The sequence below is a fragment of the Anabrus simplex genome, chromosome 1 (genome assembly GCF_040414725.1).
Source record: "Anabrus simplex isolate iqAnaSimp1 chromosome 1, ASM4041472v1, whole genome shotgun sequence".
Classification (NCBI taxonomy): domain Eukaryota; kingdom Metazoa; phylum Arthropoda; class Insecta; order Orthoptera; family Tettigoniidae; genus Anabrus; species Anabrus simplex.
This window is the reverse complement of record NC_090265.1, coordinates 579,109,451-579,132,742: the sequence shown is the minus strand read 5'-3', so window position 1 is coordinate 579,132,742 and position 23,292 is coordinate 579,109,451. Positions and strand designations below refer to the sequence as shown.

The 23,292-nt window shown below is 37.1% G+C and overlaps 1 long non-coding RNA gene across 1 annotated transcript in view; it reads left to right on the top strand.

The window, feature by feature from the left end:
• The window catches only part of LOC137499950 (uncharacterized), a 57,002-nt gene extending 39,867 nt beyond the window's left edge, over positions 1-17,135 (top strand). Inside the window, exons 2-3 of the long non-coding RNA XR_011018018.1 lie at positions 6,388-6,628; positions 16,810-17,135. This is a non-coding gene — a long non-coding RNA (uncharacterized lncRNA). The remainder of the gene's footprint in view (positions 1-6,387; positions 6,629-16,809) is intronic.
• The last annotated feature ends 6,157 nt before the right edge of the window (positions 17,136-23,292 follow it).

Genomic DNA, 23,292 nt, shown 5'->3' with positions numbered 1-23,292 from the left:
TAACAAAAGTTATATTTTCTTTTCAAGATCAAGAAATAACAAGTATAACAGGTACTCAGTAGCATATCAACAAATTAAGAATGTACAATTGCAATTTGTTAATGGATTTGGGCTTCGAGCCCCCAGACACATAATCCTTGAGCAAAGAGCCCAACTTTACCTATGTACAAAGTTCAACAAAGGGGCAGAAAACCCCAACCATGCCAAGGAGCACTAGCTCCCCATTACCCAGTTAAGCCTGCTCGAGGCACACAGAAACCAAATTTTAAGAAAGAGCAACCCGCTCTCAAAGTTCAAGCCTATTCAAAGGCCACACCAAACTCAACCTTCAAGCTGCCCTCCAGGCACACAAGAACAGGGGTAAAAAATACCCAACCTACTGAGGCCTATTCAGTAAAGAAACTGGACAATTACATGGCCCCAAAATACCAACTTGAGTGAAGGCGTAACTTGCACTCCTAATACACCTTTAAAACCTACTTGGCACTAGGCCGCATATGCAAGGGCTAATCCCATACTACGGAGGTGACACGATAGGAAAACTTTATTACATTACGAAGAGAAGGGAAACTGTTATGGAAACGTAGTCACCTCACAAGAAAATGAGTGGGAGCTCGAGAGGGTTAGGCACTCTCTATCCCAATTTGTAGTTAAAGAGACAGAATTTATACCAAGTGTCTTTTACATTTTAAAGGAAAGTTACATGATAAAAGTTTCGAACCTGCCCCGAGGGTTAAACTGCTGAGCTAGCAAGAAAAGGAGTTATTAACAGGCCATTACCTCATGGATGAACTGCTGCCCGAAGAAAGAGGCGCTTCCCACACCCTGCTACATAATCACACTAGGATAGATGTTACTGAAGTGGCACGAAGACCAGAAAATCAGCAGTTTAAATACCCTCATGGAACATTCGAGACCTTTCAAGAATGAGAACCCACACCCCCCTCAATTTTATTGGGTAGCATAAAGCAACATCTCCATATCGGAGAAGACATACGTTATTGGTCAAAAATTAATTAGAGAAATTCGGGATTGGCTAAATTCAAAACAAGCGGAAAGAGAAGGGTTATACTGCCAACCCAAAAAATAATTGCAAGAAATTTAACAAAGAACAAACTTATGACTACAAAATTTCTTCAAAAAAAGTTCCTTCACCTTGCACTAGGGTGCACAATTGTAGTTCTTAAGTAGTGCCATCTAGAAGAGAATGATCACACTTCTTACTACAGAGAAAACAAAACAAATCGAAACAGGCATAGTTCAGAACACTTCAAAATTTACAGTAGAGACATCTTCTGAGAAACCTTAGAATTAATATGGTTGTTAAAGTTCAGGCTTTCTCCAGTAGATGAGTTTCAACTGGCGCAATGTTTGAATTAGCGGCGTGGAGGTGTACCGCCCGGTACAATTATTATTTATAAATTGTCAGCAAAATTATCAGCACTCCCATACAGTTTTCATCCGCCAAGACTAACTTAGCGGATACCCGCGGATAAATCCTTAGATATCCGCATCCGTGTAGGGCTCTAGCTATAACAGTTACAAGTGATATGCTGAAGAGCTGACCTTTCTCTGCTAGAACACATTACTCTCCCACCAATTTGAGTATAAAGACAAGGAAGCATGCTTGAAATTCTTTGTTTACTGGGCAGCCTCTGACTGGAGGAAGCTGAAGGGCATTTCCTCTTAAACAAAATAAAGTAACCTATACAACACTTTTGTGGTAGCCTATAAGATATGTATAGGTATATATATATGCTGTCATCAACTCTCTACTGAAAATACCATTACATACAAAGTATAGGCTAACTTACTTACACATTTTTTATTCCCACAAGATTATTCCTAAGTTACCCCTGTTCAGACCAGAGGAGTGTCACAAGAACTGTTTCTTGTGGGGGAAGAGAATACAATACAACCCTTTTGGAAATTCTACACTGGTAGAAAAAAAATATCCAAACACAAAGAGGGGGTTGTGCTAGATTAACGAACGTTGGTAGGCATGTTTATACATCTGAAAGATGACGTTCATTCTAATTTCCCGCAAATCGCATTCACGTGGTGCTAGTAGCGGCCCCATGACGTTTCACAACAGGTTTGCTTTAAATATGGGCTGTAGTGTGCGAGAGCATTAGTTACCTGTTAGATTGGACAGAGGGACTGTGAGTGGGTCAAGAATGCCTTTATGACGACGAAGAGGCCAATATCAACAGCTCACTGTGGTTGAACGAGCCTGTATAATAGGGCTACATGAAGGTGAATTTTCCTTCAGCGCTATTGCAGAACGATTTGGCAGGAATATCTCCACTGTGCATGCATGCTGGCAGCAGTGGTGGTGGTGGTGGTGATTATTGTTTTAAGAGGAAGTACAACTAGGCAACCATCCTCTATATAACACTAATCAGTAGAAAAAGTGGAAGTTATCCGACCCTTCGAAAAATGAAGATATCGGTCAGAGAAAGGCAAGGGCCACGAAGGGCGTGAAAATGAAAGACTCCCTAGCCCTCGCAAACCTAATAGCATCGGGGTCGGAAAAGAACAAGATTTGACCAAGGGAGGTCCGATAGGATAGATGAAAGTGAGGAGCCTGGCACAAGTAAGTGGAAGCAATGCCAGGACTCAGCTAAGGGCCCCGTGGTCGCCAACCCACGCTCCAAAGTTCAGAGCCCCTAGGGCCCCTTTTAGTTGCCTTTTACGACAGGCAGAGGATACCGTGGGTGTTATTCTACCACCCCCACCCACAGGGGGAGCAGCAGTGGTCACGAGAAGCTATGCTCGCAAGAAGACCAGGCTGCGGACGTCTTCGTGGCACCACCGAGAACCGCTGTATTCGGCGTATGGCTGTGGCGCAGCGGACTATGTCTGCAGCAACAGTTTGAGCGGCAGTTGGCACGACAGTGATGCAACGAACTTGAAGGAGAGTTCCGACCCAGACACCCTGCAGTGTGCATTCCACTTTCCCCAGACCACCGCCGTCTGAGACTCCAGTGGTGTCAAGAGAGAGCTCATTGGAGGATAGAGTGGAGGTCTGTTGTGTTTTCCGATGAGAGCCGGTTCTGCCTTGGTACCAGTGGTGGCCGTGTGTTGGTTATGAGGCGGCCAGGTGAGCGCCTGCATTCCGCCTGTCTGCAGCATCGACACACTGGACCTACATCAGGAGTTCTGGTCCGGGGAGCAATTTCCTATGACAGCAGGAACTGAACCAGCATGGCACATTTGTGATGACTTTTCTCGAGCGGATATTAACCTGCAGTCTTGTACTTTAATCAATTAAATATGTTACCTTGACAAATAGCCATACTGCCAAAATTTCCATATTCTACTTTCCTTATTTCATGGTGTTTAGATACTTTTTCTCTCAGTGTATATCACTAGGTCTCAATGAAGGAAAAATAACAACTTAAATTCACCATTTCCTTTCTCAACTGACTCAAATTATGTAGTGTACATTAATTAGAAATTGTGCATTAGCTTTGACAAAATATTGGTTTGTTTTTAAAAATTATCTACATCTCTAGTATGGAATTATCTTCTGTTGTAGCAGTAGTTTTAGTTGCAAAAGAAAGTTATTCAAGCAATGATTGGTATCCCCAACTATGAATCTTATAGCCAACTTAAAAATAATGACTTTCCTGATATGTTTATACACTGGAATGTTGTAACTTATATAGACAGAAAAATGTACATGACCACTGTTCTAGGCAAAGGTACAGATTAGATACAACAATCTAAGCAAATCCTATAGGCCTAATACATATGACTACCGAGCTCGATACCTGCAGTCGCTCAAGTGCGGCCAGTATCCGATATTGGGGAGATAGTGGGTTCGAATCCCACTGTCGGCAGCCCTGATGATGGTTTTCCATGGTTTCCCATTTTCAAACCAGGCAAATGCTGGGGCTGTACCTTAATTAAGGCCATGGCTGCTTCCTTCCCCATCCTAGCCCCTTCCTGTCCCATCGTCGCCATAAGACCTATCTGTGTCAGTGCGACGTAAAGCCAATATCAAAGAAAAAAAAAAGGAAGAAACTTATGACCATTTAGGAATGTCTCTTCAACTACCAATAGAACTACACAAGTTTTTGTTACTTCGGTTTGAGAAAAGGTCAGAGGATTGGCTGTTACAAAACCCATGAATTTTACTATGCGACAAAACTAAAATATTAAATTGATATTTTCCATGTATATTTTTTGTAAATAAAATTCGTTTTAAATTGGTGTAATATTGCAATCAATTTTAAGATTTGATGAAGTCGATTTACACTTTTTATGTTCAATGACTAATAAAATCTCTATTCTGTTCACTTCTTTGGTCTGGACCGCTATGATGCACATTTAAGAGTTCTTGCTTTCCTCAACACACACCTTTTAAAAGTCTCGTCGGCAATTAACTATTACAACAAGGTGGATGCTTTAATTTTGTTTTTCACTAAACCTCAAAACTATTTCTTCGATTTTCTTATGAACTGCTAAATGCATAGACATAAACTATTCTAAATTACAGGATAATGGTAATTACTTGCAAACTTACCTGTCCAAGTAAATGCGGGGGTACATAGTTTGATTTACGATTGGAAATCCATCGTTGCATTTTAAATCTTCTCAAATACGAGTGAAGTTGTTATTACGGTAACTAAAATTTCCCTCGTACTTGAATGAAAAAATATACGTGTCACCACGCCTGTGCGCACCTGTTTACGCATACAGAATGAAAAACATTACCAAATATAGTAGAGATCTCTTATATTTGATTTGACATTACCCACCTGTGGCACAACGCCAGGAAAGCCAACTGAGGTCAAGTTTAAATTCAGGGGTACATATTTTTACAGCCTGATGGATCTTTCCATTCCTGTTACACGACATTAGCCTAATTCCAGAGTAGCTGTGTCTATTCGTATTCTACCACCAACAATGACTGTGTTTGAAAGTCAAGCATGCTGTTTCTCTATTTGATGTGAGGATTATGCGTACTTTTACTTGCTATTACCATGGTGAAGCACCTTTTATGACAGAAACAGCTGATGTTATGATAATGTTGGCTGCACTGCGTTGTTCAACTCAAAACATGGCGCTCAATTTGAATTGCAATGTAGAACACTAGTAAATAAGAACCCCCAAACGTCAGACTTGAATAGAATATCGAATAATTCATATGCTCTATAAAACATGCTTTTGATGTTGCATTGCTTCTATTGCATTTGACTCATATAAAATAAGTTAAATGTAAGAAAATTCATAAACTACAAGTAAGATATTTGCATCAAGCTATGGTCACATCTTCAGATTCCACAATAATTATTCAGGTTCCAAAAATTCTCCTGTTATATTTAACTAGTTTTTTGACCATAGTCACCCCAGTTGACGGTACCTGTTTATTCATTTACTGAAATCTGTTTTATAGGATTGAATTTGGAACTGTAAAAAGAAAGTAATAATATTGAGAGGAAGTAGGCTACTTCTGAAGCAGTTATAATTCTTGTAGTTTGGAATTCTAGGTTAGAGGAGCAAAATAATCTGATATATATTCGTATTGTGTAATTTGGAAAAAACTTGGAATTTTATATCTGGAATGTGAATTTGATTAATTGATACATTAGTTTGAAGGGGTGAGTTTGAAGTCAAAGTATCATTATATATTTTCACAACCTTCCATAGGACTGCATTTAGGGATCCAAGATTCAAATTCCAGCATTGACAGCAGCTATCCTGAGTGTGATTTTCCAAAACATTTTATAATCTTAACCAGGAAAATGCTAGGATTACTTACTTGTACAATTACATCGTAATTGCATTCATGCTGCCCATTACCATGGAGCCTGTAGCAACTCTGGTTATCAGACAGTTTCTATTAATATCTACATGAAGATAAGCTAAGCAGCTAAAATGAATTAACAAACAAAGGCAACAACTTTTTAGTGAGGGTATGGTAGAACTTTTTAGGTAAACTTCTAAATGAGGTCATATAGCTTGATTTGACACATGTTTGCTCTTTTCCAATACTGATATAAAAGTGAAAAGTTACCACTGGGGAACAGATTGCCTGTAATCCATTGCTAGGCTCACCAATAACCTGTAGCAGTGCAGGTGGGTGTTCTACTTTGTTATGGTAGGCCTAAATTATTAGTTAAGAATTAATAATAAATTAAGTTTAAATTAATGCACATATCACCTTTCATCAAAGCAGCTGTTGAAAATTATAACCTGTAGCAGTGCAGGTGGATGTTCTATTTTGTTATGGTAGGCCTAAATTATTAGTTAAGAATTAATAATAAATTAAGTTTAAATTAATGCACATATTACCTTTCATCAAAGCAGCTGTTGAAAATTATGTCCAGCATTCTTGATACAAATGTCGCATCAGCATAAAACAATTTTTTTTTACAGTTGGCTTTACATCGCACAGACACAGCTAGGTCTTATGGTGACAATGGGACAGGAAAGGGCTAGGAGTGGGAAGGAAGCAGCCGTGGCCTTTACTAAGGTACAGCCCCAGCATCTGCCTGCTGTGAAAATGGGAAACCATGGAAAACCATCTTCAGGACTGCCAACAGTGGGGATCGAACCCACTACTTCCTGAATGCACGCTGACAGCTGTGCGCACTTAACCACATGGCCAACTTGCTCGGTAAGTGTAAAACATTCTGAACCACTAGTTGCATTTCTGTCTGAAATTTCATGTATCAGTTGTCTGATTTCCTTCTCCAAGGCTTCAAGTGTGCATGGTTTGTTCTTGTACCCGTTCTTTTTTTAAAGTTCCCCACAAATAAAAATCACAGACATTTAAATTGGAGGAATGAGGGGACTAAATTCTAAGACTAATTGTTTGTTTTCCTATACTATATGTTACCATACTGATAGTTTACACAAATAACACAAGTAATGTTCAACAACAAGTGTAGAAATACAACACTAATAACTAGAGCCCAGAAGTTAGGCAAAATGCCTTTTTTATATGACTGGATATATTGAAGAATCAGATAGAGGTGAATATGTTTTCATGCATTTAGGAAGTGTAGAAACAATTTTTATTTTGCCTTTTATGCCTATTTTAGCTTCTGTTGCCTATTTTAAGATTTAAAGCATTTTTTTTCCTCTTTGATCACTATGCAATTTTTCTTCTGCGATTCACACATTTTAAAAAACAATGAATTTCCATACATCGAAGACAAAAAAAGGTTGCACAAATTAAATTACATATTTCATCACGAATATCTATTTAGAATACTTTTCCATGTAAATCATTTATTAGTTTTCAGGCATTTGAAAGCTTAATTTCTCAACCCTTTCATTTAACCGCTGTAAATAACAGAACCTTCAATAGTGAAAGGAATGCACAAGCATAATGAATACCAGGAAAGAAAGAGGATGAGGGAAGTATGTCTCTTCTCCTTCCTCACACCCCTTTTGCTGTGACAGTGCATAATTTCCTGGTATTCCCGATTTTGATGTGATAAGATAACGCAGAGGAAGGGAGGAAATCACTTCTGTCTAACAGGTCAAACTTAAAAGAAGCTGTTAGTCTACTGTTGAACTTGTTAAAGGCAACTTGGGTGTTCTCACTGACTTATTTATCATGCCGAAATTTTCATCGTTGCATGGTAAATTACATGGCTATGTTAGCGAATTCGGTTTGCATACACTTTCTACTGATGGAGCTATACTCTTTTGCAAAATATGTGAAAAATCTATTAATCACAAAAAAAAGTACTTTATAACTCAACATTTCACAACAACGAAACATACGTCCAGGTTAAATATTGTTGGCCCTAAGATCAGTTTAATAACAACAGCAGTTACAACATCCGGCAGGCAATCTCAGTTTTCCCTGGATCTATGTAAAGCTTTCTTGGACTCCGGAATTCCATTCTGGAAACTGGAAGATCAATCCCTCAGGACATTTCTGCCAAAGTACACTAAAGAAGTTGCGTTAGAATCCACATTATGAAAAACGTATTTGAATATCTCCTTTAAAGAGACCCTGCAGAGGATTTGAAGCAGAGTTGCAGAAAAGATGATCTGGATCTCCACTGATGAAACTACGGATGCAATGGTATGTTGCATGGCTAACGTCATCATTGGAACTATGGAAGCAAAGCAAACTGACCTATCATCAGTATTTCTTTTGACGATGGAAGAGATGGAGAGAGCAAATGGTTCCACAGTGGCACAGTTGTTCACAAATTTATTAATGTTACTCTGGCCGGATGGAATACGGCATGATGATGTCCTACTTTTTGTCACAGATGAGGCACCTTACATGAAAAAATGCAGCTACAGCCTTGAAAGTTATCTTTCCTAAAATGCTCCACCTCACATGTCTAGCCCATGGACTGCACAGGATTGCTGAAGAGATAAGAAGTTTATATCCTCACGTGGATAAGTTAGCTTTGAATACTAAGAAAATGTTCCTAAAATCACCCTCCCGAATCCCTGTTTTCAAGGACGTGGCACCAGAGCTCCCTTTACCTCCACAGCCAGTTCTCACCAGATGAGGAACCTGGATCTCAGCAGTCATATATTACAGCAACAATTTGGACAAGATACGTGAGGTATTTCATTCTGTATCAGTAGACGAAGTTGCTTCAGTTCACAAGGTAAAAAAGTTGTCGAACCATGACGAGGTAAGCAGTGATCTGGCATTTATAACAGCACAATATAGTGTGATACCGGAAGCAATCTTGAAGTTGAAGAAAAGAGATGATTCACTGGTATCATCTATGGTGATCTTGGACACTGAAAAAATGAAGAACATTCGTGATGTTCTGAAAGGTGAAAATTCTGTTTTAACTGGCATGTGACCTTCCGAAATAGCTTGTTTCAAATTTGTGCCAATCACTTCAGTGGAAGTAGAACTTTCCTTTTCCATGATGAAAAACATTCTTTCTGACAAGCGTCTGTCTATGAGAGTTGATACTTTGAAAAAGTACCTTGTTGTTGTTTGTAACCAGGGAAAGTAAGAGTAAGTATGCTAATTATGTGATAAATTGATAATAAAGAAATGAATGAGTATTTAAAATACATATTGTCATTAATGAGTGAGATTCCTCTTTGCTTTCACTCCTAATAAATGCCTGTTTTAATTACAGTACTGCCTATTTTCAGTATTTGAAGTGCCTTTTTGCCTGCCTATTTTAGCCAAAAATTAATGCCTAACTTCCGGGCTCTACTAATAACACTAATAATGTGCATTCAACAAAATCTCTACTTGATATTCCTTCTAATCAAGTCATATGAACAGAGAGAGAGGATCAAGTAAAATAACACATAATAGGACAAACACAAAGGATTGTGTGGGAAGAGGGAGCACAGAAAGAGGAGACAAGGACAAACATAATTAGGCAAAGGGACAAGAAAATCTCCACATCTTCACAAACTGCCTTTTTCAAATAGATAGTTTCTCTCTTCATCATTTCCAGTTCTTCTACATCCATCTCTTCTCGGCCCCCAGCAAGCTTGTTCCTGCTTTCCAGCTTTATCAGGGAAGGGTGGGCATCAACACTCACTGAGGGGGCATCTTCACAAATCTTCAATCTTGGTGTAGGGAGTGTAGGATACTCACTGAGGGCTGAGAAGGAATGGATGTAGAAGAACTGGGATTGATGACGAGAAAGCCTATCTATTTGATGATGGCAGTGTGTGAAGATTTGGAAATTGTCATTGTCCTTTTGTGTTTTTATGTTTGTCCTTGTCTCCTCTTCCTGTGGTCCCTCTTCCCACACAATCCTGCCTTTGTAGTTGACCTATAATGTGTTCCTTTTCTTGTTCCTCTGCCCCCCTCCTCACTCGCTCTCTCTCTCTCTCTATATATATGACTTGATTTGACACTTGTTTGTGTCTTTCCAATGTATTTATTTACACTGTTTACACCCACTCCGAGTACCAAAATCAAACCTTATACAATAAAGTCTTCAAAAAATAAGTTCAGCTTTCAACACTTGACAACTTTTACCTTTCCCAAAACTTCTTCATTCTGGATGATCTTGCAGCTCATTCTTCTCCAGATATAACATAGTGTTTATGGTGTGATATTTTTTGTGATAGTCTTGTGTACTTGTTATTTAGAATACGTTTCTCGTCTCTATTTTCAATTTGATCCTTAGTAATTTTCAATTCATCTAAATCCATTTGTACTTCTTTAAACCATATGTTTTTTGTTTTACTATTCCAAAAGAAATCAAAAATTTGTTTCAGGAGTCTAGTATTTGGTAAGCGGTATATGTAACCAAAGAATGCAATCCTCCATTTTTGCATCATGTCAATGATCGATTCACTTTCCTTGTAAAGTACTGAATTTGGCAAATGCCTCCACTGGCCATCAATCTGGTGTTTTTATTAATAATTGTATGAAGAATTCTTCTATCAAATTTCTGCAGTTTGTCTGTTGTTGATTGGGTATTCAGTTTAAATAATGTTTCACTTGCATATGTTGCTTCTGGCTTAACGACAGAGTGATAATGTCAAAATTTAGCACTAATCAAAAGAGACTGTTTCTTGTAATTTGGTCAGGTAATTTGTTGTGCTCATGTCAATTTTTGAGTTCACTATCTATGGATGCTTTTTCATTAGTGTACCAGGCGGTACACCTCTACGCCGCACATTTAAATTTTGCGCCAATAAATCCTCCTCTTCAGGAGAAACTCTGAACTTAAAAAACTGGACCCACTTCAATTTTTCCTCTGAAGATGTCACTGTGTGAATTTTGACTTGTTTTTGTTTACTATTTATCAAGAAGTGTGGACATTTTCTCATAGATGTCTCTACTAAAAAACTATGATCATGCACCCTGGTGCGAAGTGAAGGAACTTTATTTGAAGAAATTTTGTACTCATAAGTTTTTGTCCTTACTAAATTTCGTTCTTTCATTTGTGGGTTGGCAATATTAATCTTTCCTTTCGCCAGTTTTAGACTTAGCCAATCCAGAATTTCTGTAATTAATTTTTGACCAATCGTGTCTTTCTTCTCTGATTTTGATGTGTAACTGTAAGCTACCCAATAAACGCCTGTGGGTGTGTCTTAATTATTCATGAAAGGTCTCGAACCTTCCCCGAGGGTATAAAAACTGCTGATTTTACTGTCTCTCGCCCACTTCATCAACATCTAACTTCGTGTATGGACGTGTAGCAGGAGGCGGGAAGCGCCTCTTTCTTCAGGCAGCAGTTCTTCAGTAAGGTAATGGCCGCTTAACATCTTTATTTCTTGCTAGCTCAGCAGTTTAACCTGCGGGAAAGGTCCGAAACTTTTACAATGTAACCTACCTTTCTAAAATTGTAAATTTGTGCCGGCTTATGTAAAAACTTCATATATCTTTAGCTGTAAGTCGGGGATAGAGAGTGCTTTACCCTCTCAAGTCCCCCTTCATTTTGATTTGAGGTGACTACTTTTTGGTAACAGTTTTTCTACACTGCCTTAATGTGTTAAATTTATTCATTATACGAGTCACCTCCATAGTTTGGGAATAGCCCCTGTTTCATTGGCCTAGTGCCTTTTGGGTTTTAAAATGTGTATTTAGGAGTGCAATTATATGCCTCCATTCTGTTTGGTATTTCGGGCCATTTGCTTAACCTGTTCTTTTTCTGCTAAGGTCAAGTAGATTGGGTACAAGATACCCACGTGTCATTGTCGTAAGTCGTGCCTTGATGGCAAAGCCTGATATTGCCTTGAATAGGCATGAAAAACTGAGAGCGTGTTAGCTCTTTTCTAGTGTGTAATAGTGCCTGTGGGAGGCTTAAGGTTCAAAGTTGGGAGCAAGTGTTCCAGGTTTTAGGGGTTTTCTGCCCTTTAGTAAATATGTGTTTGTGAGCTGAGAGCTTAGGAAATGTAAAGGGGGGGCTCGAAGCCCAAGGTCTGCTTATACCACCAATCTTATCTTTCCTACAGTCAATTTTTGCTACTTGTACCTATTGCATTGTTTCTTGTTGTTAAAAAAAAAAAAAGAAGAGAAAGACAAATATAACCTTATTACAGTTTTAAATTAACTTTGATTTTGGTACTTAGACCCATTCAACCCGGCACCTTCTTTCACCTTTGCCGATCCACTAAACCATAGTAACAATTAGCATTCCAAGTCATAATCTCACAAGATATTTAAATTTGTCTATAACCTTTATATTCTGAGTATTATTTAACTAATATGTGAAGTGCCTTGAAAAGATGGCATCATTTCTTTGCTACTAATCATTCCAATTCCTCTACTTGAAATTTAGCTTCTTCAGTACTATTTGCTAATAATGCTAGATCACAAGAAAATGCGAGACAATTTAGTTGAATATTTCTTCCAATCTTAACAGTCGGTGGACATACCTTATTCCATTCATGCATAATTTTTTCCAGCACACAATTAAACAACGGGGATAATCCATCTCCCTGTCGAAGACCAGTATGAATTTCAAATCGCTCAGAGATTTCATTTCTGAACCTAACTGTAGATTTGGTATTTCTAAGAGTTACCACAAATAAGGTTAACAAGTTTCCGATGTAAACGAAATTCAGTAAGGATATGCAATAATGATTCATGATGGATACTATCATAAGCTTTTTGAAAATCAACAAAAGTGATCACTAAATTTTTGCTCCTAATCCTTTGATGTGTTATAATCCATTTGAGACTGAAAATTTGATCTAAACAGCTTTGTCCTGGACAGAAACCACCCTAATATTCACCAAATTCACTGTCAAGTTGTTCATGTATTCTGGAATATAAAAAGAAAAATCTTATAAGTAATATCCATCAAAGAAATTCCTTGATAATTACTAGGATCTGATCTATCACCTTTTTTGTGTAGTGGATGTATAATTGCAACATTCCATTCTTCAGGCAATATTTTACTATTCCATTTGGTAATGAGATGTTTATGTAAATTCCAAATAGTCTGTACATTTGCATTCTTCCAATGTTCTGCAACTAGTTGATTCTCTCCTGCCGCTTTAAAATTTTTGAGTGAATCAATAGCTGCATGCACTTCATCGTAAACCAGTGGTATGATCTTTCCCAGAGGTGTTTTATTTCTGGGATACAGATCAAATTCAAAATAATCTTCAGGTTAATCACTATTAAGTAGTGTTTTGAAGTATTCAGTCAAAATTATTGTATTGTCATAATCATTATGGGCCACCTTTCCATTTGTATTGTTCATCAGAAGAGTAGGGGGAGTGTAATTTGTTTGGTATTGTTAAATGTCCTATAATAGTCTCTTGTTTTATGGTGATTGAAAGCTTCATCAATAGATTTTAATTTTTTCCTTCTGATGATTCCTTTTAACCCTCCTGATTTCTTTGGCCATTAATGGTCTAGCATTGATTAATTCTTCCCTAGAACTTTCAGTTTTTGTTGCTGGTCATTCAACCAAGCTTTATGCTGGTGTAGTATTGCTATATCACACTCTTCATTCCACCATGCAGATTCCTTTTTTTGTTTTTTAATGGGAACAACTGCTTCTGCTAAGGTCTTTCATTTGTTAACAGTGGTCCCCAAGTTGTCACTTAAAAGTGTTATGGACTTCACACAGTATACTGGATTATTAATGACTGAACTAGGATCATACATTCTTTTCCTAATTAATGTTTGCAGTTTATTTGGATTTTAGGAGTTAATTTGATTTTAATCTATTATAATGATCTGAATCAACATTGACACCATGAAGAACCTTCACATTATAAATTTCTTTATGAAATTTACGATCCATGACTACATGATCTATCTGAGACTCACCTAACTTAACATTAGGACATTTCCAAGTCTTTAATTTATGCGGTTTTCTTTTAAACCTTGCCATCTCCAAAATTAGTCCATGGTTAATTCAAAATTCAATTAAGCATTCACCAATTTATGTGCTGGTCATTGCCCCACTATTACACGAAATCTCCTCTCACGTACAATCTTTGCAATGAAATCCCCAAGTAAACTTTTAATATTAGTGTCAGGTATATTCGTAACCTATTGGTCAGGTTCATCCCAAAATTGATCCGTTCCCTCCTTGTCAGTTCTGTTGTTTTTTTTCATTTGTTGGTGCATGAACATTTATCAATGTGTATATCTTTTTTTCCACTCTAATTGTTAACAATGCTACTCGTGAGGAATTTGAGGAAAAATCAATAATGGAATCTAAAATGCTATTGTGCACCAAGAAACCAACTCCAAATTGAGGAACATTCCTCATAACTCTCTCAACTGGAGGTCAATCAATCAATCAATCAATCAATCAATCAATCAATCAATCAATCAATCAATCAATCAATCAATCAATCAATCAATCAATCAATCAATCAATCAATCAATCAATCAATCAATCAATCAATCAATCAATCAATCAATCAATCAATCAATCAATCAATCAATCAATCAATCAATCAATCAATCAATCAATCAATCAATCAATCAATCAATCAATCAATCAATCAATCAATCAATCAATCAATCAATCAATCAATCAATCAATCAATCAATCAATCAATCAATCAATCAATCAATCAATCAATCAATCAATCAATCAATCAATCAATCAATCAATCAATCAATCAATCAATCAATCAATCAATCAATCAATCAATCAATCAATCAATCAATCAATCAATCAATCAATCAATCAATCAATCAATCAATCAATCAATCAATCAATCAATCAATCAATCAATCAATCAATCAATCAATCAATCAATCAATCAATCAATCAATCAATCAATCAATCAATCAATCAATCAATCAATCAATCAATCAATCAATCAATCAATCAATCAATCAATCAATCAATCAATCAATCAATCAATCAATCAATCAATCAATCAATCAATCAATCAATCAATCAATCAATCAATCAATCAATCAATCAATCAATCAATCAATCAATCAATCAATCAATCAATCAATCAATCAATCAATCAATCAATCAATCAATCAATCAATCAATCAATCAATCAATCAATCAATCAATCAATCAATCAATCAATCAATCAATCAATCAATCAATCAATCAATCAATCAATCAATCAATCAATCAATCAATCAATCAATCAATCAATCAATCAATCAATCAATCAATCAATCAATCAATCAATCAATCAATCAATCAATCAATCAATCAATCAATCAATCAACCAACCAACCAACCAACCAACCAATCAATCAATCAATCAATCCTGATCTGCATTTAGGGCAGTCACCCAGGTGGCAGATTCCCTATCTGTTGCTTTCCTAGCCTTTTCCGAAATGATTTCAAAGATATTGGAAATTTATTGAACGTCTCCCTTGGTAAGTTATTCCAATCCCTAACTCCCCTTCCTATAAATGAATATTTGCCCCAGGTTGTCCTCTTGAATTCCAACTTTATCTTCATATTGTGATCTTTCCTACTTTTATAAACGCCATTCAAACTTATTCATCTACTAATGTCATTCCACGCCATCTCTCTGCTGACAGCTCGGAACATACCACTTACTAAATTTTACACTATTGAGATTCTTCCACCGTTTTGATACTTTATTTTGCCTTTTGGCAATTTTTTTATTTATATGTCAACAGTACATGTTTCGTTCCTTATTTAGGAACATCCTCAGCTGTTGTAGTGGCTTAGGTGAATGGTTAAGATTTTAAATACATAGATTTACAAATACATTGATTCACTTAAAAACTAAATACGAATTAAGATAGATGATATCAAAAACAATGTGGGGTTAGTGTGTTACTGGTAGTAACATACCATTTAGTCGAACAGCTCTTCTTCTTTCTCTCAATTCTTCCCAACCCAAACATTGCAACATTTTTGTAACGCTACTCTTTTGTCGGAAATCACCCAGAACAAATCGAGCTGTTTTTCTTTTGATTTTTTCCAGTTCTTGAATCAAGTAATCCTGGTGAGGGTCCCATACACTGGAACCATACTCTAGTTGGGGTCTTACCAGAGACTTATATGCCCTCTCCTTTACATCCTTACTACAACCCCTAAACACCCATAACCATGTGCAGAGATCTGTACCCTTTATTTACAATCCCATTTCCTAATTCAATTGGGATATGATCAATATTATGTAATTCTTGAAGAGCTGTGATCACAGTTTTTTGTTGATCCAAAATATCAATTAGATGCTTTAACTTACCAACCTTAATCAAAATCCAAAATACAAATATTAATTCTGTATGCTTGCCACTAACCTTGCTCGCTGCACTGCCTGACCGCACATTCTATATCCCCACAACTCGGAAATAAAGCAAGCATTTCCGTAGTCCACCTGCATGGCAGTACTGGCTAAAGTGCTGGTAACTATTTGCTACCTCTCCCTGTACAAGTTAAAGATAGGAACATGAGAAGGAGCCCATAACTTGATGAACACAATGACAGGTCAGAGTGGGAAGAGGGAACAACAAACAGAAAAAAAGGAGACAAGACAAACATGAAGACATGAAAGGACAAGGAAAATCTCCACATCTTCACATACACTGAAACCTTCAAATAGATTGGCTCTCTTCTCACTGCTGCCTTCAAATAGACTGACTCTCCCCACTTACATTGTAGTAAATTATAATGCTGATTTCAGTAAAAGATGAAATTCTGTGGAAAGCTTGAGACTGGTTTTCTGTAATGCATACCACTATGGCAATACTCAGATGGAGTTAAAACATGTGTTGTAGAAATACGAGATGCACGTCACCCGTGGGCGCGAACATGAAAGACCCTCTCCAGAGGCCATATGGCATGATTATTGTTCATATTAATGTAGTTTTTGAACTTTTTTTATTTGTTAATGTACTGTATATATATAAACTATTTATTGTGACTAAAAATGCAATAACCTCCTAATTATTCTCTTTTATAGTGCGATAGGCTTTGGCAACCGGTACAATTCCTATCCTCACCGCTAGATGGGGACTTCATTCATTTCCTTCCTGACCCTGTCAAATGACTGGAAACAGGCTGTGGATTTTCAGTTTATTCTCTTCTATGCAAGTAGTATGATGAAACCCTGATTTATCAAGATTGAATTGTAACACAAATTCTTGTGATATGCATTGTGATTGTGTGGTCCAGCTAGATTCCAATAAGTAATTAGTCAAATTACAATTATAATTAATTCATAAGAAACCAGTCTTAAGGAAATCACTGTAAATTCTTTTTGTCCATGATATCAAATTAATTAATCAATTAATAAACAAATCAATCAATCAAACCATGTTAATCAGAATGTCTAAAAGATATTCCTTATCTTAAGTACAATTCATTTTATATATGGTAGTGTTGTATTGTGTTGTCTTTTTTTATTTAGGCCTATTTATTTTAGCATATCTGTCTATTATATCACATGTGTGTATCCAGCTGAAAAAATCTTTAATGATTCAGGACAACTATTAACAGTAAGAAAATAATTTTTACAAGTGTACACCTAGAGTACTTCAAATGATAAAAGTGTGGAAGGAAATTCTTAATTAATTTGAAGGACACAATTTATCTATGCATCTTAGACATCTTTTGGCAAATTTTCTCCTTCATTTATATCATTAAAACATTACAGTCATTTTAGTGAGGTAAATTTTTATCATATACAATCACATGAAAAAGTACACAATAACTGTAGCAGTAGCAATAACATTAACATCAACAACAACATCAACATTAACAATAATATCAGTAACATTCAATGTTAAATAACAGGTGATTTGAGCACATATTGAAATATATATATATATCACATATAAATATGATTGTACAGGTACAGGAATGACATGCAAGAACATCATCACATAAAATATACATTGTACAGCATATACATTTGAAATAGACCACAAAATGCCAGTATACATTATTATTCTGATCTGAATCATTATTATATTCATTTAGCAACATGAAAGAAAAATACATCTGTGACTTATCTTCGAATGTGCATCTCCCAAGAGTAGAATAATTTTAGAAGGCCTGAGTTGAACTTTTATTATGAAACAGACACACCGTTATTAGAGGATTTTTTAAGCCCTGATTTGATAACCTGAAATATCTAATGGATTAATTCTTTAAGATTTTAACATATCAGAATTCCTGACATTATAATGTTCTTAAAGTTTATACTATGAGAATAGCTTCAATACTACCAACAAAATGAATCACATTCAGTGGCAGCTCCTAGCTATTTATATAGACCGAAGTACGCACCCAAATTGGTAAACATGCATGGTATTTATTTTAAAGTAAAGAACATTCAAGAAAATACAAATTTCCAGTCATGTAAACTAACTATGCCTTCAATCTGCATGCACTCTCCCCACTGCTATTGTCACCTTTCATGAGCATGTTGTTTCTAGTGAATTACAATATCAGGTTCATGAGAGCAGTCCTGTGAGTTTATAGAATCAGAACTGCTAGCAGGGAGCAGTGGGTAAAATAGTCCCATAAAGGACATTTGGAGATAAAAGTAAAGTAAACTCATGTCCTCATCCTGAGGTGGTGCTGCTCTTTTCATGCACACCCGTAATGGAGGTGAGCTGCATGTACCATGTCAACCACATACAAGCCCTCCTGCCATTCTTAAATTTCTGACAGTACCAGGAATCGAACCCAGGCTCCCGAGAAGGGCAGTTAATAACACTAACTGTTACGCTACAGAGGCAGACATTTGGAGATAAGACTATGAATTGCAATAGGTTCTGTGCATGCACTTTTCTGAGTTACAGTGGGTAGTGTAAGAAACCTCTATTCTGTCCAAAGAACTGGTTAATATTAGGGTGTAGCACTTCTTGCAGACCACAATTACTTGCACTTACTAGAGCAGGCCAATTGAGTGGAAGGTATCTTATGGTGCGGAGTCTCTGCTGCCCTGCTACTTGCCCAAACGCTTGTCTCCTTCACTTCCGGCTGCTGAGTACTTTTGCACTTTATGCTACCACTTAAGATACGTGGACATTGTACCATCTCCTGTCTTCCATGAGTGAATCAGCTGCTTCCCTCCATCGATTGTTAGTAGTAGGGATCACTGTAAGTACCTACGTCAAATATACTATAGAGAATACATCCCACTTTGTGGGATATTGCAAGATTCTGATTGCCACCACACCTAATGATCTGACCTTGCATAATGAAGACTGGATGGGGGCTTCATTCATTCCATTCCTGACCCGGTCAAATGACTGGAAACAGGCTGTGGATTTTAATTTTAATTTTCATTCAGGAAGTATGATACAGAACAGGGTATAACTTGCAGATAGAAGGTTGTCACGAAGTTTCTTGATTCCACAATCACAGATTTATGATTGCACTCTAAAGCATGCATGTATGTATGTTGAGTATTCAGCCTGAAGGCTAGTCTGATCCTCAGCAGCTCTGCCACAAGTCATAGATGGCCTAGGCATCACTGAATAGGCATACGAGGGAAATGAGGATGGAATAGTTTCCCATTGCCTTCCTGACCGAGCCAGAAGTTGCCTATCAGTCTGTCAAGCCCACTGAAATGCACGCTCCAACTGACTCTATGAGTGACAATTTCACACCATTTATAACAGAGACTGGTTGCATGAGGAATGGCATTACTAGCATTGCTCATATCTAAATCACTTTCATACAGTCAAAGCCAAGGATAACAAGTAACAAATTTAATCTAGCCCATACCAGAAGACATAGTGCATTGTAAACACTAGGTCAATAGCAAAGGCATAACAGCATGCATAACTGAACTTAATCTTTACATTGATTGTTTACATAGTAGTTGAACATAGTATGCACAAGATGATATGGAAGTATTTTTACAAAGATCATTAACATTTATAGTAGTCAAATGATATCAATCCTCAGCCCTCTTAAAAGACTCTTTTAACGATTTCCTGTGTTTATTGATTCTAATATTAGTTAATAAATACAAAGAGGTCACATAGAAAAAAATTATATTCCATACTCTTATAAATTCATTATTATTTAATGCACTGTACAAAAATATACACTCATTATATGGTATGTCACAGATATGATGCTGTCTTCTACTATTTCATACTTCTGATCAATTTTATCACAGCTATGATGCATTTGCTGAATGACTTTCTTCTTTAGCTGCTTTGAGCAATGTAAGGTTGATAAACACGGGTAATACCAAGCATTTTCATTTGGTACCTTAATGGAGAAGTATCACATTAGAACTTCATTACCTTCACCACTGAAGGGACTTCATTTTGACACCTTGCTGAGATACAATGTATTTCTAAAACAGAGGAATTTATGACAAATGATCATTTATAAGCAGACACTTTGGACAAGTGTTGTCTATTATACCGTATTGTAATGCAATATTGTATTGCAATATACACAGGAGGAATCACCAGTTCATTACAATCATCCATTTCCAATCATAAAATAATGTCATTTGGACTCAGTTAATTATGGTATTTCACCTTTACACTGAGTGGCCGAAAGTCATGGGAAGACACTGAGTGTGATGTTAATAACTAGTTGCTCCTCTGCAATCCCTCAAAAGAGTAGCAATAGGCGAGGCATCGACTTTACAAGGTTTTGGAATTGTACTGGAGGGAACTGGACTCACACATCTTGCACTGCTACCTACAATTGGTCTTGTCTAGTTGGTGCGGGGTTAATGGAGTGTACACCAGCATTGACAGCATCCCATAAATGCTCGATTGGATTAAGATTAGGGGATCTGGAGGGCCAATCCATGGTCGTAACTTCACTGAAGTGCGCCTCCAACCACCTGCGTGCCACCACAGAGCGGTGATATCGTGCATTGTCCAGTTGAAACATGGCATCTCCATCAGGGTACTCTAGGGCCAGAAAGGGATGCAGATGGTCTGAAAGAATGTCCACATAACGTGCACCTGTCAGCGCTCCCTGCAGCCGGACAATGGGGCCTAATTACGACCATGAGAACGCCGCCCAGACCAGAACTGAACCACCTCCCTTTGGCCACTCAGTATATAACTACCATTTAGAATATCAGATCTATGTTTTACAGGAATATTTTTTAGGGTAAGAGAAGTAGAGAGAGACCAAGACGACAATGGTTAGACTCAGTTTCTAACGATTTAAAGGTAAGAGGTATAGAACTATGTAAATGAGGCCACAGCACTACTTGCAAATACAGGGTTGTGGCAACATTTAGTAAATTCACAGAGGCTTGCAGACTGAATGCTGAAAGGCATAACGGTCTATAATGATAATGTATGTATGTATGTGTATGTCTCATATGGTTTAGTCAAGTGAAAAGGTGATGAGATCTGAGAAAATTTCTCTCAATATTATATTTTATGGCCTCTAACTGAAGAATACTCAAAGCTAGAAAAGAGTTAGTGTGGTGGCAACTGAGTAGCAATTTATTGTTTTCTAATGGGACAGTCCGTTATCTTGTAAAGTTCATATGACAAGAAAATGGCATTTATACTACAGTACAGTATTCTTCATACAAAAAGCAATGAGTTGTGATACAAATTTTAGTTACTGAAAGCAATATGCCCATATAGGGGGATCATTGTTTTGTCTATGTTCTGTGAATATCAGGAAAGCATGTTGGATAATGCAAGGCCTAAGCATTCATGCAGTGTTATTACTCCTGAACTCCATGAACAGGTTGAGAGACTCAAGAATGAAAAGAAGATTACCATATGTTTTCTGGGAATCCAATATCAGCCATGGTACCTGTGGACATTATTTTATTTTATTTGTTAGTCATTTCATGTCACTCTAAAAGATCAATATTTTAAAACATTGAGAAGAGAATGAACTAGGATTTGGAAGGTAGAGGTTGTGACCTTAATCAAGGTACAGCTACAGCATATTCTTGGTACAAAAATGGGAAACTATCGAATATCTTTATAGCTGCTAACAGTGGCTTTGAATCTGCTGAATCCAAATGAAATAAAGCATTACATGTGGTGTCAGACTGACCTTACATTCTTTTCCAGAATAGTGACAAGAGAAGAAACTGTATGTCATCTTTACTAATCAAGAACAAAACAAAGCAGCATCCAGTCAAAATATCCTTCAATTCCACCACAAAAGGTTGTTCAAAATTGCATCACAGATCTCAAAGGTCATGTTTTTGCAATGAAAGGGGAACCCTTAGAATTCCTCCAGCAAAAGTCTACTCTAAACAGTGTAACATACTGCAATGGATAAGCATAACCATAAAGAGTGTCCGGCTCCATAGCTAAATGGTTAGTGTGCTGGCCTTTGGTCACAGGGGTCCCAGGTTCGATTCCTGGCAGGGTTGGGAATTGTAACCATCATTGGTTAATTTCACGGGCACGGGGGCTGGGTGTATGTGTCTTCTTCACCATTATTTCATCCTCATCATGGCACGCAGGTTGCCTACGGGTGTCAAATAAAAAGACCTGCACCTGGCGAGCCGAACTTGTCCTCAGACACTCCCGGCACTAAAAGCCATACGACATTTCAATTCACCATAAAGAGTGAAAGGTGAAGAATGTTAAGCTCCAGTGCTGAGTTATTACATGATAATCTAAGGCACACATCAACCACACTTCTGCACAAATTGCGATGGGAGATCATGGAAGATATCTTCCCTAATACACCAGTTATGGTGCTCACTGATTTCTACTTACTTGATTCCTTCCTGAAGGAAGATCTCAAAGGTCATGCTTCAGTTTGAACAATGAAGTAGGACCTGTGTAATACATTGGATCCTCTTCCTCCTCTGAGGTTTCTTCCAGCAAGGCATACACAATCTGTATGAAATTGCTGCCGACATGCTTAAGGCTACTTATTTTAACTGTACCATGACCTTCAGTGACTCTCCGCTGTTTCATTGGACTAAACCTTACAGTTTACAATAACTTGAAGTTGATTTGAGTCATGCTACATAAGTTAAATCTGGAAAGGAAGAGCAATTTACCTAGGCAAGTATATAGAAGACACATACGGATAATATAAGAACTCTACAAGGAAAGAAATATTTTAATATTATATCTCATGAGAGAGGAAGAAGAATCTGGTGTTAGGTGATGCTATAGATTACCAAGAACTCAATGGGGGTGAACATAGTGATTGCAGAGGCCTACTGCCTAGGACATCGTGACTTGCATGAATTTTATCTTATAGGTGAGGAGCATGAACTCAACATTTTATTGGTGCAAGGAATGTTAGAAACATTACATTCCCAGTAATCCTTGTGTGTTGGTTCCAAATTTAATTTTCATAAGGAATGTTGGCAACACTGTATTCCCAGTATTCCTTGCATGGTAGGTCAGAAATGCTAGCTTTAGTTTAGTGGTAGTTTATGTCTGAAGGTGAGCTGTAAGTTGGTATTGTCATTCATAGGGATGTTCATTACTGTGTACATTCTAGTAAGTGTTCT